Below are 17,882 nucleotides of genomic sequence, written 5' to 3'. Positions count from 1 at the left end.
CTTTTGGCATGAATATCAGAGGCAGAGACCCAGGAATTATCCTCCTGACCATAACCCTTCCACTTAACCAAATACTGGAGTCTCCGTCTAGCCAGACGAGAATCCAGTACTTTCTCTACCTCATATTCCATGTTACCTTCAACCAATACAGGGACTGGAGGTGCCACCCCCGGAACAACAGGTTCAACAAACCTCTTCAACAAAGATTTATGGAACACATTATGGATTTTAAATGTGACAGGAAGAGCCAAACGAAAAGAGACCGGATTAATAATCTCCACAATCTTGTAAGGTCCAATAAATCTAGGCTTAAACTTAGGAGAAGCCACCTTCATAACAATATTTTTTGATGATAACCACACCATATCACCAACCTTAAACTGGGGACCAGTGATCCTATGTCGGTTGGAAAACCGCTGGGCCTTTTCCTGGGAGAGAGATAACTTATCCACCACTTGGTCCCAGATCTGGTGCATTCTCTCCACCACAGTGTCAACACCTGGGCAGGCAGAGGGCTCCACCTGCCCTGAAGAAAATCGAGGATGAAACCCAAAGTTACAAAAAAAAGGTGACATCAAAGTGGCAGAACTAGCTCTATTATTTAAAGCAAATTCGGCCAAGGGCAAAAATGAAACCCAATCATCCTGATCAGCAGAAATAAAACATCTCAAATATGACTCCAAGGTCTGGTTTGGTCTCTCTGTCTGCCCATTGGTCTGAGGGTAAAAAGCAGAGGAGAAGGACAACTGAATTCCCAGCCTGGAACAGAAAGTTCTCCAAAATCTAGACACAAACTGGACTCCTCTGTCAGATACAATGTTCTCAGGAATCCCGTGCAAACGAACCACCTGTTGTAAAAACAGGGGCACCAACTCAGAGGAAGACGGCAACTTAGGGAGTGGTACAAGATGAACCATCTTAGAGAACCTATCACAAATCACCCAAATAACAGTCATCCCCTGAGAGACAGGCATATCAGAGATGAAATCCATTGAAATATGGGTCCATGGCCTCTTGGGGACAGGCAAAGGCATCAACAACCCACTAGAGCGAGAACACGATTTAGACCGGGAGCACGTCCCACAGGACTGCACAAAATTCCTGACATCACGAGACAAGGAGGGCCACCAAAAAAACCGACTCACCAGATCTCTAGTACCAAAAATACCTGGATGACCAGCCAAAGCAGAGCAATGAACTTCAGACATCACTCTCTTCTTCCACTGGTCAGGAACATACAACTTTCAACTAGGACAACGCTCAGGTTTGTCCTCCTGGAACTCTTCCAGAGCACGTCTCAAATCGGGCGAGATGGCAGAAAGAACTACCCCTTCGCCTAAGATGGTAGCAGGCTTGGTCACCACAGGAGAATCAGCAAAGAAGCTCCTAGAGAGGGCGTCTGCCTTGACATTCTTAGTGCCCGGAAGAAAAGAGACCACAAAATCAAAACGTGTGAAAAACAAGGCCCACCTAGCCTGTCTAGGATTCAAGCGCTTAGGCTGGTTTCACATTTGCGTTTTTTAGCGCTGGAAAAAAGCGCACATGTGCGCATGCGTTTTTTCCCCTATATTTAACATGGGTGCGCATACCTGCGCGCTTGTAAGCGCATGTATGCGATTTTCATGCGCTGCGTTTTTTTGGGGTGTGCGATTGGATTTTCCAGACGCAGCATGTTGCATTTTTTGGCCCTGCAAAAAAGCGCATGCGCACATATGCGCACGTTTTGCGCTAAAAATGGCCATTATAGCCTATGGATGCGCATATGTGCGCACTGGCATGCTCATGTATGCGTTTTTTTGCATATGCGTTTTTTTTTTTAACCATGGAATTTAGGGGTTTGGATTAGAGTTAGGGTTAGTTAAGGGGGTTTAGGGTTAGGGTTAGGGTCAGGGTCAGGGTTAGGGTTGGGTTTTGGGTCAGGGTTAGGGTTAAGTATGGTTTGGTTAAGGGTTAGGGTCAGGGTTAGGGTCATGATTAGGGTTAAGTATGGTTTTGTTAAGGGTTAGGGTCAGGGTTAGGGTTAGGGTTAGGGTCAGGGTTAGGGTCAGGGTTAGGGTTAGGGTCAGGGTTAGGTATGGTTTTGTTAAGGATTAGGGTCAGGGTTAGGGTCAGGATTAGGGTTAAGTATGGTTTGGTTAAGGGTTAGGGTCAGGGTTAGGGTTAGGGTCAGGGTTAGGGTTAGGGTTAGGGTCAGGGTTAGGGTTAAGTATGGTTTTGTTAAGGATTAGGGTCAGGGTTAGGGTCAGGATTAGGGTTAAGTATGGTTTGGTTAAGGGTTAGGGTCAGGGTTAGGGTTAGGGTCAGGGTTAGGGTTAAGTATGGTTTTGTTAAGGGTTAGGGTCAGGGTTAGGGTTAGGGTTAGGGTCAGGGTCAGGATTAGGGTTAAGTATGGTTTGGTTAAGGGTTAGGGTCAGGGTTAGGGTTAGGGTCAGGGTTAAGTATGGTTTTGTTAAGGGTTAGGGTCAGGGTTAGGGTTAGGGTCAGGGTTAGGGTCAGGGTTAGGGTTAGGGTCAGGGTTAGGGTTAGTTAGGGTTTAGGGTTTGGGTTAGGGTTAAGTATGATTTGGTTAAGGGTTAGGGTCAGGGTTAGGGTCAGGGTTAGGGTTAGGGTCAGGGTTAGGGTTAGTAAAGTCATGGTTTGGGTAGTGTGAGGGGCCACCTAAAAATGTTGGATAAAAACGCAAACGCGGTAAAAACGCACTAAAAACGCATACAAACGCTTAAAAACGCTGCGTTTTTTTCATGCATGCTCATAAAAATGCTTGAAAAAAACGCAGCAGTTGTATGCTTTTGTATGCGTTTTTTCAATGCGTTTTTTTGCGGGAAAAACGCGCTGCAAAAAAAAGCAAGTGTGAAACTAGCCTTAGCCGACTCTAGGTAAATCAAATTCTTGTGGTCAGTGAGGACCACGACTTGATGCTTAGCTCCCTTCAACCAATGTCTCCACTCCTCAAATGCCCATTTCATGGCTAACAGTTCCCTATTCCCCACATCATAGTTACGTTCAGATGGAGAGAACTTTCGGGAAAAGAAAGCACAGGGATTCATTTTAGAAGTTACAGGATCCTTTTGGGACAAAACAGCTCCTGCACCAATCTCAGAAGCATCCACCTCTACCTGGAATGGAAGTGAGACATCAGGTTGCTGCAAAACCGGGGCGGAGGTGAATCTTCGCTTCAGCTCCTGAAAGGAAGAAACAGCCTCCGGAGACCAATTTAACACATCAGCACCCTTTTTAGTCAAATCAGTCAATGGCTTGGCAATACTAGAAAATTTTGCTATAAATTTCCGATAAAAATTAGCAAAACCCAAAAACTTCTGGAGGGCCTTCAAAGAAGTGGGCTGAATCCAATCGTGAATGGCCTGTACCTTGGCCGGGTACATTTCAATAGTTGACGGGGACAAAATAAATCCCAAAAAAGAAATCCTCTGTACTCCAAAAAGGCATTTAGATCCTTTGACACACAGGGAACTCTCCCTCAAAATCCGGAACACAGTCCGAACATGTTCCACATGAGAGTCCCAATCCCTGGAAAAGATCAAAATATCATCCAGATAGATGATAAAAATTTATCCACAAAGTTCCGGAAAATATCATTCATGAAGCACTGGAAGACAGAAGGGGCATTAGTGAGCCCAAAAGGCATCACCAGGTACTCAAAATGTCCCTCCGGAGTATTAAACGCCGTCTCTCTCTCAGGAAAAGGCCCAGCGGTTTTCCAACCGGCATAGGACCATTGGTCCCCGGTTTAAGGTGGGTGATATGGTTTGGTTGTCATCAAAGAATATCTCTATGAAGGTGGCTTCACCAAAGTTTAAACCTAGATTTATTGGACCTTACAAGATTTTGGAGATTCTTAATCCGGTCTCTTTTCGATTGGCTCTTCCTGTTACATTTAAGATCCATAACGTGTTTCATAAGTCTCTGTTGAAGAGGTTTGTTGAGCCAGTAGTTCCTGTGGTGGCACCTCCTGACTTTGTATTGGTTGAAGGTAATGTGGAATATGAGGTTGAGAAGATACTAGATTCTTGTCTAGTTAGTTGGGCCCCATCGTTTGCGCTGCCTGTCTTTCTATCTGTGTTTGTGTTTTCATCTGTTTTCACCGACAATACATGTTTTGGGCTGTCTATTGCTTTGGGGTCTGCTCTGGGGCAGTTTAGATTACCCCTTTCTTTCTTTAGGCTTATTCAGTTCTCCGGCTGTGAAGAGGCATCTAGGACCACCGTAGGAATGCTCCACGGCTACTGTTAGTTGTTGTGAATAGGATCAGGGGTCTGCAATCCGCTAGCTACCAACCTCTCTTGTTTTCTGGACTTAGCTTGCATTTTTGTTTTTTCCTCCGGTGACTCATTCATAACAGGTTACCTTGACGTGGTGGAGCAGCTTGATGTACATTTTTTTGCCCCCCTGAGGTCAAGCTTGGTAAACCAGCAAGCACCTTTAACTCTGGAAAATAGATCAGAAATCAGGGGTAACGGATACTGATATTTAACAGTAATTTTGTTGAGGGCACGATAATCAATACAAGGTCTTAATGATCCATCCTTTTTGGCTACAAAAAAAAAACCGGCACCTAAGGGTGACGAGGATGGTCTAATATGACCCGTCTCCAACGCCTCCTTAATATAGGATCGCATAGCCTCGTGCTCGGGTACAGATAAATTGAAGAGCCGAACCTTGGGAAATTTACACCCCGGGCTCAGTTCAATTGCACAGTCATAACTCCTATGAGGAGGCAGAGACGCAGACTCATTCTCACTAAATACATCATAAAAGTCCGCCAAATAATCAGGAACATCATGCGACTGAGGAGAGGTGGAAAACACCGGAGCCTCACTAAAGGCACATCGACAACCCCAACTCACCACAGACACAGATTTCCAATCCAACACTGGATTATGAATCTGCAACCAGGGAAACCCCAGAACAATAGTATCATGCAGATTATGCAACACCAAAAATCTGCAATTTTCTTGATGGTCTGGGGCGACCCGCATTACCACCTGGGTCCAAAACTGGGGTTTATTTTTAGCCAAAGGAGTAGCATCAATCCCCCTCAAAGGGATAGGCTTCTGCAGAGGTGTCATCGGAAATCCACAACGTTTAGCAAAATCCAAGTCCATTAGGTTTAGGGCTGCTCCCGAATCCACAAAAGCCTTGGCGGAAAATGTGGACAGGGAGCATATCAGAGTAATAGCCAGAAGAAACTTAGGTTGAACACCCCCAACAGAAAACATGTGTGCAAAGCGTTTATCTCGTTTAGGACAGACAGAAATAATATGCGAGGCATCTCCACAGAAAAAACACAACTTATTACGCCTTCTGAACTCCTGACGCTGCTCTCTGGAAAAAACTCTATCACATTGCATAGGTTCAGACATTTGTTCAACAGGTGGCAACACCTCTCGTGCAGCTTTGCGTTCGCGCAAACGCCGATCAACCTGAATGGCTAATAACATAGAATCGTCAAGACCAGAGGGAACAGGAAATCCCACCATAGTATCTTTTACGGCTTCTGACAACCCCTTCCGAAAGAGAGCAGCCAAGGCATTATCATTCCAGGTAGTAAGTACTGCCCACTTTCGGAATTTTTGACAGTACAATTCTGCAGAATCACGACCCTGGCTCAATGCCAGCAGGGTCTTTTCAGCCTGATCAATGGCATTAGGTTCATCATACAACAACCCCAAAGCTTGAAAGAATGCGTTCACATTAGTCAGAATAGGATCATCTGGTTTCAAAGAAAACGCCCAATCCTGGGGATCGCCACGCAGCAAAGAGATGACAATTTTAACCTGCTGCGCGGAGCTCCCTGACGAGTTAGGCTTCAAGGCAAAAAATAATTTACAATTATTTTTGAAATTCAAAAATTTAGACCGATCCCCAAAAAATACATCAGGTGTAGGAATCTTTGGTTCAGCAGCATGTGAATGAGCAAGATAGGCGGAAATTCCCCGCACTTGAGCAGCGAGCTGCTCCACACGATCAGACAATTGCTTAATCTCCATCAAGAAAATATTCGTCCTACGGCCCCAGAGAAAAAGAGGAAAAAATATACATTAAAAAAAAATAAAAATTCTGACACTTTTTTTTTTTTTTTTTTACAATTCTTTCCTGCTATTGAGTACCCTAGGATCTGTGGTATGGCTGGTGATTCTGTTATTTTGAGTCACCGGAGGAGGAAAAAACAAAAATGCAAGCTAAGTCCAGAAAACCAGAGAGGTTGGTAGCTAGCGGATTGCAGACCCCTGATCCTATTCACAACAACTAACAGTAGCCATGGAGTGATCCTACGGTGGTCCTAGATGCCTCTTCACAGCCGGAGAACTAAATAAGCCTAAAGAAAGAAAGGGGAAATCTAAACTGCCCCAGAGCAGACCCCAAAGCAATAGACAGCCACCAACATGTATTGTCGGTGAAAACAGATGAAAACACAAACACAGACAGAAAGACAGGAAAGTAAACGATGGGGCCCAACTAACTAAATAGGAAAGGACAGAAAAAACCCTACCAAAAATGTCCCAACACGTCTGATAGGAAAAACGGCCCTGAAGTCACTAGACTTCAAAATCCCTATATCAGCACTCCGATATATTCTGAAGACAGAGCAAAAGAGATTTAACCGATCAGGGACAAAAATGGAAATTCAGTAGAGCCCCAGCCGGGGCTGGCAGAACACAAAACTAAGCAAATCAGACAAAACCTCATGGAACAATAACAGAGCAAAACTTAGCTTTAGAAGACAGGAAATGAACTGGAGGCCAGAGCTCAGAGCAGAGAAATCACCAGCAACCCTACAGGGCGTCGGCTGCCTCATGTCCACTCAGAGATTCCGGATGTCCAATCGCAATCCACCTCTTCAGGTGATAGGTTTCTCCCATCCAAATCAGTTTCACCACCTCCTTTCACCAGCAGAGGGAGTTCATCGGACATCAAAGGTGAACGAGAAAATGAGCTCACAACAGTAACTCCTATTGAAGCAGTCCCTATCTAATGTATTAAAAACCTGAACATGTGAACAGTGTCTAATATGAACAAGATTCAGACAGGCCGCTCCATAGCATGTGACATGCACAATTGTGAACACGTCAATCAGACAATGCTCACACCACCCACTAACTGAGATACAACAAGAAAACACAGAATGACAGATTTGCAAAAATACTCTGCAAAAAAAAATGGCAGTAATCAGCAAGTGCTGGATAACAAATACAGGGTATTTAGTTGAAACTTTTTTTGCGCAAAAAAATGTACATCAAGCTGCTCCACCACGTCAAGGTAACCCCTATCGAAGCAGTCCCTATCTAATATATTAAAAACCTGAACATGTTAACAGTGTCTAATATGAACAGGATTCAGACAGGCCGCTCCCTAGTATGGGCTTGTGGTCTGAGACAGCTCTTATGTGCACGTCATGCAAGAGAGGGGTAGGGTCTCCCAAACCATGCAAAGCAAGGAAAAAACGGATTAAAAACACAAATATGACATGCAGAATTGTGAACACGTCGATCACATGCGGCTCCGCTCCGTACACCTCGTACTGTACACATGCGGCTCTGCTCCGTATACCTCGTACACACGTGGCTCCGGTCCGTACACCTCATACACACAGGACTCCGCTCCGTACACCTCGTACACACGTGGCTCCGGTCCGTACACCTCGTACACACAGGACTCCGCTCCGTACACCTCGTACACACACGGCTCGGCTCCGTACACCTCGTACACACAGGACTCCGCTCCGTACACCTCATACACACAGGGCTCCGCTCAGTACACCTCGTACACACACGGCTCCGCTCCGTACACCTCGTACACACACGGCTCCGGTCCGTACACCTCGTACACACAGGACTCCGCTCCGTACACCTCGTACACACACGGCTCCGGTCCGTACACCTCGTACACACACGGCTCCGCTCCGTACACCTCGTACACACACGGCTCCGGTCCGTACACCTCGTACACACAGGACTCCGCTCCGTACACCTCGTACACACATGGCTCCGCTCCGTACACCTCGTACACACACGGCTCCGGTCCGTACACCTCGTACACACAGGACTCCGCTCCGTACACCTCGTACACACACGGCATCGCTCCGTACACCTCGTACACACACGGCATCGCTCCGTACACCTCGTACACACACGGCTCCGCACCGTACATCTCGTACACACACGGCTCTGCTCTGTACACCTCATACACACACGGCTCCACTCCGTACACCTCGTACACACGGCTCCGCTCTGTACACCTCGTACACACACGGCTCCGCTCACCTCGTACACACACGGCTCCGCTCCGTACACCTCGTACACACAGGGCTCCGCTCCGTACACCTCGTACACACGCGGCTCCGCTCCCTACACCTCGTACACACACGGCTCCGCTCCGCTCCGTACACCTCGTACACACATGGCTCTGCGACATCCACCCTGTAAACCCCTCCTGACCCCACACAGAAACTTCCCCTCATCCAGCACCATGACAACCAGCACAGCAGAGTTCTGCACACACTGAGGCCCCTGATCATGTGACTCCTGACTCCTCCCCTCCTGTGACCTCATCACAGGTCCTGTGCGCACAGAGCAGTCATATATGTGGAGTGCGGCTCTGCAGGTTAGTGATGGGCAGTCCGACTCTTCTGGCTCCTTTCTCCACTGTTCTCCCTCCTGTCCCTTCACTATAAAGCCTGGGCCTCATTATACAGCTGTACAGGGGTCTAGTGAAGGCTTTTTAGCCCTTTCCTCAGACTGTAGCTCCTGGGAACAGGCCCTCACTCCTGTCCCTTCACTATAAAGCCTGGGCCTCATTATACAGCTGTACAGGGGTCTAGTGAAGGCTTTTTAGCCCTTTCCTCAGTCTGTAGCTCCTGGGAACAGGCCCTCACTCCTGTCCCTTCACTATAAAGCCTGGGCCTCATTATACAGCTGTACAGGGGTCTAGTGAAGGCTTTTTAGTCCTTTCCTCAGACTGTAGCTCCTGGGAACAGGCCCTCACTCCTGTCTCTTCACTATAAAGCCTAGGCCTCATTATACAGCTGTACAGGGGTCTAGTGAAGGCTTTTTAGCCCTTTCCTCAGACTGTAGCTCCTGGGAACAGGCCCTCACTCCTGTCCCTTCACTATAAAGCCTGGGCCTCATTATACAGCTGTACAGGGGTCTAGTGAAGGCTTTTTAGCCCTTTCCTCAGACTGTAGCTCCTGGGAACAGGCCCTCACTCCTGTCCCTTCACTATAAAGCCTGGGCCTCATTATACAGCTGTACAGGGGTCTAGTGAAGGCTTTTTAGCCCTTTCCTCAGACTGTAGCTCCTGGGAACAGGCCCTCACTCCTGTCCCTTCACTATAAAGCCTGGGCCTCATTATACAGCTGTACAGGGGTCTAGTGAAGGCTTTTTAGCCCTTTCCTCAGTCTGTAGCTCCTGGGAACAGGCCCTCACTCCTGTCCCTTCACTATAAAGCCTGGGCCTCATTATACAGCTGTACAGGGGTCTAGTGAAGGCTTTTTAGTCCTTTCCTCAGACTGTAGCTCCTGGGAACAGGCCCTCACTCCTGTCTCTTCACTATAAAGCCTAGGCCTCATTATACAGCTGTACAGGGGTCTAGTGAAGGCTTTTTAGCCCTTTCCTCAGACTGTAGCTCCTGGGAACAGGCCCTCACTCCTGTCCCTTCACTATAAAGCCTGGGCCTCATTATACAGCTGTACAGGGGTCTAGTGAAGGCTTTTTAGCCCTTTCCTCAGACTGTAGCTCCTGGGAACAGGCCCTCACTCCTGTCCCTTCACTATAAAGCCTGGGCCTCATTATACAGCTGTACAGGGGTCTAGTGAAGGCTTTTTAGCCCTTTCCTCAGTCTGTAGCTCCTGGGAACAGGCCCTCACTCCTGTCCCTTCACTATAAAGCCTGGGCCTCATTATACAGCTGTACAGGGGTCTAGTGAAGGCTTTTTAGCCCTTTCCTCAGTCTGTAGCTCCTGGGAACAGGCCCTCACTCCTGTCCCTTCACTATAAAGCCTGGGCCTCATTATACAGCTGTACAGGGGTCTAGTGAAGGCTTTTTAGCCCTTTCCTCAGACTGTAGCTCCTGGGAACAGGCCCTCACTCCTGTCCCTTCACTATAAAGCCTGGGCCTCATTATACAGCTGTACAGGGGTCTAGTGAAGGCTTTTTAGCCCTTTCCTCAGTCTGTAGCTCCTGGGAACAGGCCCTCACTCCTGTCCCTTCACTATAAAGCCTGGGCCTCATTATACAGCTGTACAGGGGTCTAGTGAAGGCTTTTTAGTCCTTTCCTCAGACTGTAGCTCCTGGGAACAGGCCCTCACTCCTGTCTCTTCACTATAAAGCCTAGGCCTCATTATACAGCTGTACAGGGGTCTAGTGAAGGCTTTTTAGCCCTTTCCTCAGACTGTAGCTTCTGGGCACAGGCCCTCACTCCTGTCCCTTCACTATAAAGCCTGGGCCTCATTATACAGCTGTACAGGGGTCTAGTGAAGGCTTTTTAGCCCTTTCCTCAGACTGTAGCTCCTGGGAACAGGCCCTCACTCCTGTCCCTTCACTATAAAGCCTGGGCCCCATTATACAGCTGTACAGGGGTCTAGTGAAGGCTTTTTAACCCTTTCCTCAGACTGTAGCTCCTGGTCACCATGTGATCTCACCATAACCCTAACAAGCTAATTAAGGTGTGAAATCTTGATCAAAATTATCTGAGTACACAAATCCCTAAAGGTGCCCAAAGTTTTGCATCGCCCTTTTTCCTTTTTGCAATTATGAAATTGTAAAAAAGTCTATATATATATATTTTATTATTATTTTTGCCTAAAATACAAAGGCCATGTGTGATCTTAGAGGTTCGGCCTCTTAGAGATCATTTCATCTTCATCTTACTACTCACAATAGCAGTCATTTTGACCCGGGGCGCCCACACTTTTACATACCGCTGTCAATGCTTCATCCCGCTGGTGCTCAATATTTAATAGGGTCTTACTATTAAACTTAATGAAAAGTTTGGTGAATTTCTTTGAGCTGTTATTACTAGAGATGATCGAATATCGTCGGAGAAGTTGTTATTGGCTAATATCACTTACCGAATAGCTGCATCGGGACCCCGGTTCCCTGGAGCGCTCCCGACAATCAGCTGCATGTGTCGCCCTCCATGCAGGTGCTGTGACTATCACACAGCGTGACACACGCAGCTGATTATCGGGAGCGCTCCAGCACACTGAGTCCTGCACACACTGAGGCCCCTGATCATGTGACCCCTGACTCCTCCCCTCCTGTGACCTCATCACAGGTCCTGTGCACACAGAGCAGTCATATATGTGGCGGACACTCCTGGACCTTCTGCTTTCTGGGCCGGTTCCTCCTGTGAGTCCTATTAACCCTTTCACTCCCTGTATTCTCCTTTCTGACAGGACAATCTCTGAATTCAGACAGTGTGACAGGAATTTAAGCAATGTGGAAGGAAAAAATGACAATTTTACTTTATTTCCTCACAAAAATGTGACTTTAGCCCCAAAATTAGCAGCGTAACAAATCCTTATTTTCCCACTGTAGTTTGTAGTCTCCATATACAGATCCCTTAAGTGTGAAAAGAGCTGAATTCCCCACTTAAGTTATTGCATTTTGGAAATTGCCCCCACTGGGAATTTATCTCCAGGTAAAGGCACAATTGTGTCTCCATGGGGGTTGTGCTCACAGCCCAACATCGTGTGGCCTCCAAAGAAATGCCACCCCACACCATTACTGACCACTGCCAAACCGGTCATGCTGAAGGATGTTGCAGGCAGCAGATCGCTCTCCACGGCGTCTCCAGACTCTGTCACGGCTGTCACATGTGCTCAGTGTGAACCTGCTTCCATCTGTGAAGAGCACAGGGCGCCAGTGGTGAATTTGCCAATCCTGGTGTTCTATGGCAAATGCCAAGCGTCCTGTATGGTGTTGGGCTGTGAGCACAACCCCCATCTGTGGACGTCCGGACCTCAGACCATCCTCATGGAGACAATTTCTAACCATTTCTGCAGACACATGCACATTTGTGGCCTGCTGAAGATCATTTTGCAGGGCTCTGGCAGTGCTCCTCCTGTTCCTCCTTGCATAAAGGTGGAGGTAGCGGTCCTGCTGCTGGGTTGATGCCTTCATACGACCCCCTCCACATCTCCTAGTGTACTGGCCTGTCTCCTGGTAGCGCCTCCAGCCTCTGGACACTACGCTGACAGACACATAGAATAGAATCATAGAATCGTAGAGTTGGAAGGGACCTCCTGGGTCATCTTGTCCAACCCCCTGCTCAAAGCATGATTCGCTAAATCATCCCAGTCAGATGTCTGTCCAGCCTCTGTTTGAAGACTTCCATTGAAGTAGAACTCACCACTTCTCGTGGCAGCCTGTTCCACTCATTGATCACTCTAACTGTCAAAAAGTTTTTTCTAATATCTAATCTGTGTCTCCTCCCATTCAGTTTCATCCCATTGCTTCTAGTCTTTCCTTGTGCAAATGAGAATAAAGTTGATCCTTCCACAATGTGACAGCCCTTTAGATATTTGTAGACAGCTATTAAGTCTCCTCTCAGTCTTCTCTTTTGCAAACTAAACATTCCCAAATCCTGCAACCTTTCCTCATAAGACAGGGTTTGCAGACCGGTCACCATTCTGGTCGCTCTTTTCTGAACTTGCTCCAGTTTGTTGATGTCTTTTTTAAAATGTGGTGCCCAAAACTGGACACAATATTCCAGATGAGGTCTGACCAAAGAGGAGTAGAGGGAAATAATTACTTCACGTGATCTAGACTGTATGCTTCTGTTAATACTTCCCATACATCCTAGAATTGCATTTGCCTTTTTTGTTGCTGCATCACACTGTTGACTCATATTCAGTCTGTGATCTATTAGTATACCCAAGTCTTTTTCACATGTGCTGTCACTTAGCCCTATTCCTCCCATTCTATATATGCTTTTTTCATTTTTATTGTCCAGATGTAGTACTTTGCATTTCTCCCTGTTAAAAACCATTCTGTTAGTTGCTGCCCACTGCTCCAGTTTATTTATATCTTTTTGAATCCTCTCTCTCTCTTCTCTAGTATTAGCTATCCCTCCTAGCTTTGTGTCATCAGCAAATTTAATCAGTTTACCCTCAATTCCTTCATCTAAATCGTTGATAAAGATGTTGAACAATACAGGGCCCAGGACAGAGCCCTGTGGTACCCCACTTGAGACATTCTTCCAACTGGATGTGCAGCCATTTACGACCACTCTTTGGGTCCGATCACTAAGCCAGTTATGAATCCACCTAACAGTTGCCTTGTCCATTCCATACTTAATCATTTTTTCAATAAGGATTGTATGAGAGACTTTGTCAAATGCTTTGCTGAAGTCAAGATATACTATATCTACAGCATTTCCTTGATCCACCCAATCAGTAATACCGTCATAGAAGGAAATTAAATTAGTCTGACATGACTTATTAGTTACAAACCCATGCTGACTCTGTTTAATCACTTCATTCTTATCCAGGTATTGACATACATGTTGTTTAATAATTTGTTCAAAGATCTTTCCTGGTATAGAAGTCAGACTCACCGGCCTATAGTTGCCTGGGTCCACCTTCTTCCCCTTTTTGAAGATAGGAGCAACATTTGCTCTTCTCCAGTCTTCTGGCACTTCTCCTGTTCTCCAAGAATTTTCAAAGATTATGGAGAGGGGTTCAAAAATTTCTTCTGCTATCTCCTTCAGTACTCTGGGGTGTAATTCATCTGGACCTGGAGACTTGAATTCATTTAGGTTAGCTAAGTGTTTCCTCACTATCTTTCTGTTTATAGATATCCTGGATTCTTCTATTCCCTTAATAGGACAGTGAAGAACAGTTGATGTTACATTTCCTTTCTGAGAGAAAACAGATGCAAAATAGGAATTTAAAAGTTCGGCCTTCTCAACATCCTGTCTTACCATTTCATCATTTTCATCCTGTAAAAATCCTATAGCATCTTTGACTTTTCTTTTACTTTTGACATATCCCCAAAATCCTTTATTATTGCTTTTGACATCTCTTGCAAGCCTCAATTCATTTTCAGCTTTAGATAATCTGATTTGTGCCCTGCAGGTTCTGCAGACAGCATTATATTCTTCTTTAGATATGCCTCCCTCTTTCCATTTTATAAACATTTTTTTCTTCCTTTTTAGCATGTGCTTAAGTTCTGTGTCCATCCATCCTGGTTTCCTTAAATGCTTCCTATTCTTCCCTCTTTTCAGAATTGTTAACAACTGTGCTTTGAGAATTTCATTTTTCAAGATTTCCCATCCTTCCTGGACATTTTTGTCTTTAAGGATATCCAGCCATTGGATCCCTCCAATTCTCTTTCTGAATCCCTTAAAATCTGCCTTTCTGAAATCTAACCTTAACGTCTGAGTCTTCACAGGTCTTCCGCCTCTAGTTATCCAAAATTCTAAAATAGCATGGTCGCTACCTCCTAGAGTACCAGCCACTTTTACCTCCTCAACCATTTCCTCCCTGTTTATAAGGATTAGATCCAAGGTAGCAGTTCCCCTTGTTTTCTCCCTTACCTTTTGGAAGATAAAGTTGTCAGCAAGAGAGGATAAGAATTTCCTTGACCTGTTAGTTTTGCCTGAGAGAGATTCCCAACAAATGTCTGGATAGTTGAAATCTCCCATGACAACTATGTCATATTTTTTGGAGAACTTGGCCATTTGATGCATAAAGAGTTCATCCATATCTTCAGCTTGCACAGGCGGCCTGTAGTAAATGCCTACAATGGTGTCCTTTCCATTGTTCTGTCCTTGTATTCTTACCCAAACAGTTTCCACAGAACTCCCAGTCTCTGAAGCTTCAATCTCTGTGCAGATATACGCGTTTCTAACATACAATGCGACACCCCCTCCTCGTTTATCAAGTCTGTTTCTTGCAAGTAAGTTGTATCCTTCTAGTCTTGTATTCCAATCATGTGTATTGTCCCACCAAGTTTCAGTGATTCCAATGACATCATTTTTCTTTTCCTGTGTTAGTAGTTCCAATTCTCCTTGTTTGTTGCCCATGCTTTGTGCATTAGTATAGAAACATTTTAGTTTGTGATAGGTTTCTCTTTCTCCAATATTTTTATTAATTAGATTCTTTCGTCTTTGTTCTTCCTTTCCACTTCTAATAGCAGAGTTCTCAATAGCATTTGTCAGGTGTATGGCTTTTTCTGGTCTTTTGCTTCCCTTCCCATGTGGTTCTAGTTTAAAGCTCTCCTTACAAGTGTAGCAAGGCGACTTCCAAATACATGCTTTCCTGTCTTCGTAAGGTGCACCCCATCTCTAGCAAGTAGTCCATCGTATAAGTAGTTCACTCCGTGATCCAGAAATCCAAATCGTTGCTGACGGCACCATCGACGTAGCCAGTTGTTCACCTGCAGAATCTTATTCCACCTCCTTGTTCCATGGCCATCCACTGGGAGGATGGAAGAGAAGACCACCTGCGCTCCCAGTTCTTTCACTTTCTTGCCTAAGTCTTCAAAGTCTCTGCAGATGGTTTCCAGGTCGTTTCTTGCGGTGTCATTTGTCCCCACATGTAGTAGCAGGAATGGGTAGTCATCTGTAGGTCTGAAGAGTCCTGATATTTTTTCACCTGGAAGACAGCACATTTCTCTTGAAGATATATCCGGTCTGCAGATAGCGGCCTCTGTTCCTCTCAACAGGGAATCCCCCATGACCACCACGCTCCGTTTCTTCTTCACAACATTTTTCTTTCTCCATCCAGGAGGACTCTGAAGGCGTACAAGGTTGCTGTTTGTTGGCAAAGTCTTATCCTGATGTATTTCTTCATCGTTTTCCTGCGTGAGAGCCTGGTACTGGTTACTGAGCAGTGTGGGTGCTGACTGCCTCCTGATCCTCCTGCTTCTCTGGGTCACATGTCTCCATTCCTCTGTTTATTCAGGTGCACTTCGAATGTCTTCTCTTTCTGTAACATGAAGAGATAATTCTGCTCTGTCCAAGATCTCTTCACCTTCCTTAATGATCTTCAACGTAGCTAACCTCTCTTCGAGATTTTGCAACTTTTCCTCCAACAGGGTCACAAGCTTGCATTTGTGGCATGTGAAGTTTGGCTTTTCCACTGGTAAGTCTGTGAACATGTAGCAAGAAATGCAGCTCACCAAATGGCTCCTGGCCTCTTCCATCTTGAGACGGTTTTTCCGATTTCCTCTTTTCAGCTGCAACGGCCAAAACCCAGTGATCGTTGAGCTCGCGGAGACTCTTCACTTATCCCAGAAGGCACTGGCAATATGCAAATGATCTCCTCAAGACTCTTCCCCTGGTTTTCCGATTTCCTCTTTTCAGCTGCAACGGCCAAAACCCAGTGATCGTTGAGCTCGCAGAGATTTTTCACTTATCCCAGAAGACACTGGGAATATGCAAATGATCTCCTCAAGACTCTTCCCCTGGTTTTCCGATTTCCTCTTTTCAGCTGCAACGGCCAAAACCCAGTGATCGTTGAGCTCGCGGAGACTCTTCACTTATCCCAGAAGGCACTGGGAATATGCAAATGATCTCCTCAAGACTCTTCCCTTGAACTTTCTTGCCACAGCTCGCATTGATGTGCCATCCTGGATGAGCTGCACTACCTGAGCCACTTGTGTGGGTTGTAGAGTCCGTCTCATGTTACCACGAGTATGAAAGCACAACCAACATTCAAAAATGACCAAAACATCAGCCAGAAAGCATTGGTACTGAGATGTGGTCTGTGGTCCCCACCTGCAGAACCACTCCTTTATTGAGGGTGTCTTGATAATTGCCAATAATTTACATCTGTTGTCTATTCCATTTGCACAAGAGCATGTGAAATTGATTGTCAGTCAGTGTTGCTTCCTAAGTGGACCATTTGATTTCACAGAAGTTTGATTTACTTGGAGTTATACTCTGTTGTTTAAGTGTTCCCTTTATTTTTTGAACCGTGTATATATGTCACGTCGCCGCCAGATTCGGGGCCTGCTGGTCCGGCTTCGGCCACTAGGAGGCGCCGGACTGATACGTCGCCGCCAGACCGGGGCCTGATGTTCCGGTCTCGGCCACTAGGAGGAGCCGGACCGTCGGTTCGCCGTCGGATTCGGGGATGGCTGTTCCTGCCTCGGCCACTGGGAGGAAACGTGGTTCACCCCTGGGTGAGGGTGGTGACAGAGAAGAGGCTCCTGCGCAGGCATCTGGTGGGCGCAGGCTCCGCCCCTCTGTCAGTCATGTAGGGCTTACTGCATCACCAACTGGCCTGGTCCTGGGGGCGGTTGTAATTACATCATCAGTCCGGGATCCTGTGAGGGATGACCTGATCCCTCAAATACCTTGGGACTCGTCCTTCAAGCCGCCGGATATATTCTTGGTTCCCCTGCGTGTTACTGTGTGAATTGCTATAGTTAACTCTGACCTCAGCCTGGATTTCTGACCATTCTATTGCCTGCCTTTTTTCTACCTCTGCCTCTCTTCCGATATTTTGACGCTGACCTTCGCTTGGATTTCTGACCCTTCTGCTGCCTGCTGATTCTGTACCTTTGCTGCCCTTCTGGTTTTACTGACCTTGGCCCAGATTTTTGACTCTTCCTCTGCCTGCTGATTTTGCACCTCTGCTGCCCTCCGGCCTCAGACTCCTGCCTCCTGACCTCAATTACGGGTTTTAGTTTTAACACCTTGGTGGCTGTCCTGCTCTGGTCCACTGCTCCACCAAACAGCTACCCCTGGGCCTTGCTACAATTCCAGATCCCTGTATAGGGGTTAAGGGTCTTGGGGTTACTCGGGGTGCTGTTCCTACTGCAGCCCAGATTCGCAGACGGCCGTTACAATAAAGATAGAGAGATTTTTTTTCTTTACGTTGGAGGGTCCAATTCCAGCTATTGCTGTGTGATCTGT

The sequence above is a fragment of the Dendrobates tinctorius genome, unplaced genomic scaffold (genome assembly GCF_039654945.1).
Source record: "Dendrobates tinctorius isolate UK_male_01 unplaced genomic scaffold, ASM3965494v1 ptg000017l, whole genome shotgun sequence".
Classification (NCBI taxonomy): Eukaryota; Metazoa; Chordata; class Amphibia; order Anura; family Dendrobatidae; genus Dendrobates; species Dendrobates tinctorius.
The sequence above is the reverse complement of the archived record's forward strand: the minus strand, read 5'-3'. Positions refer to the sequence as shown.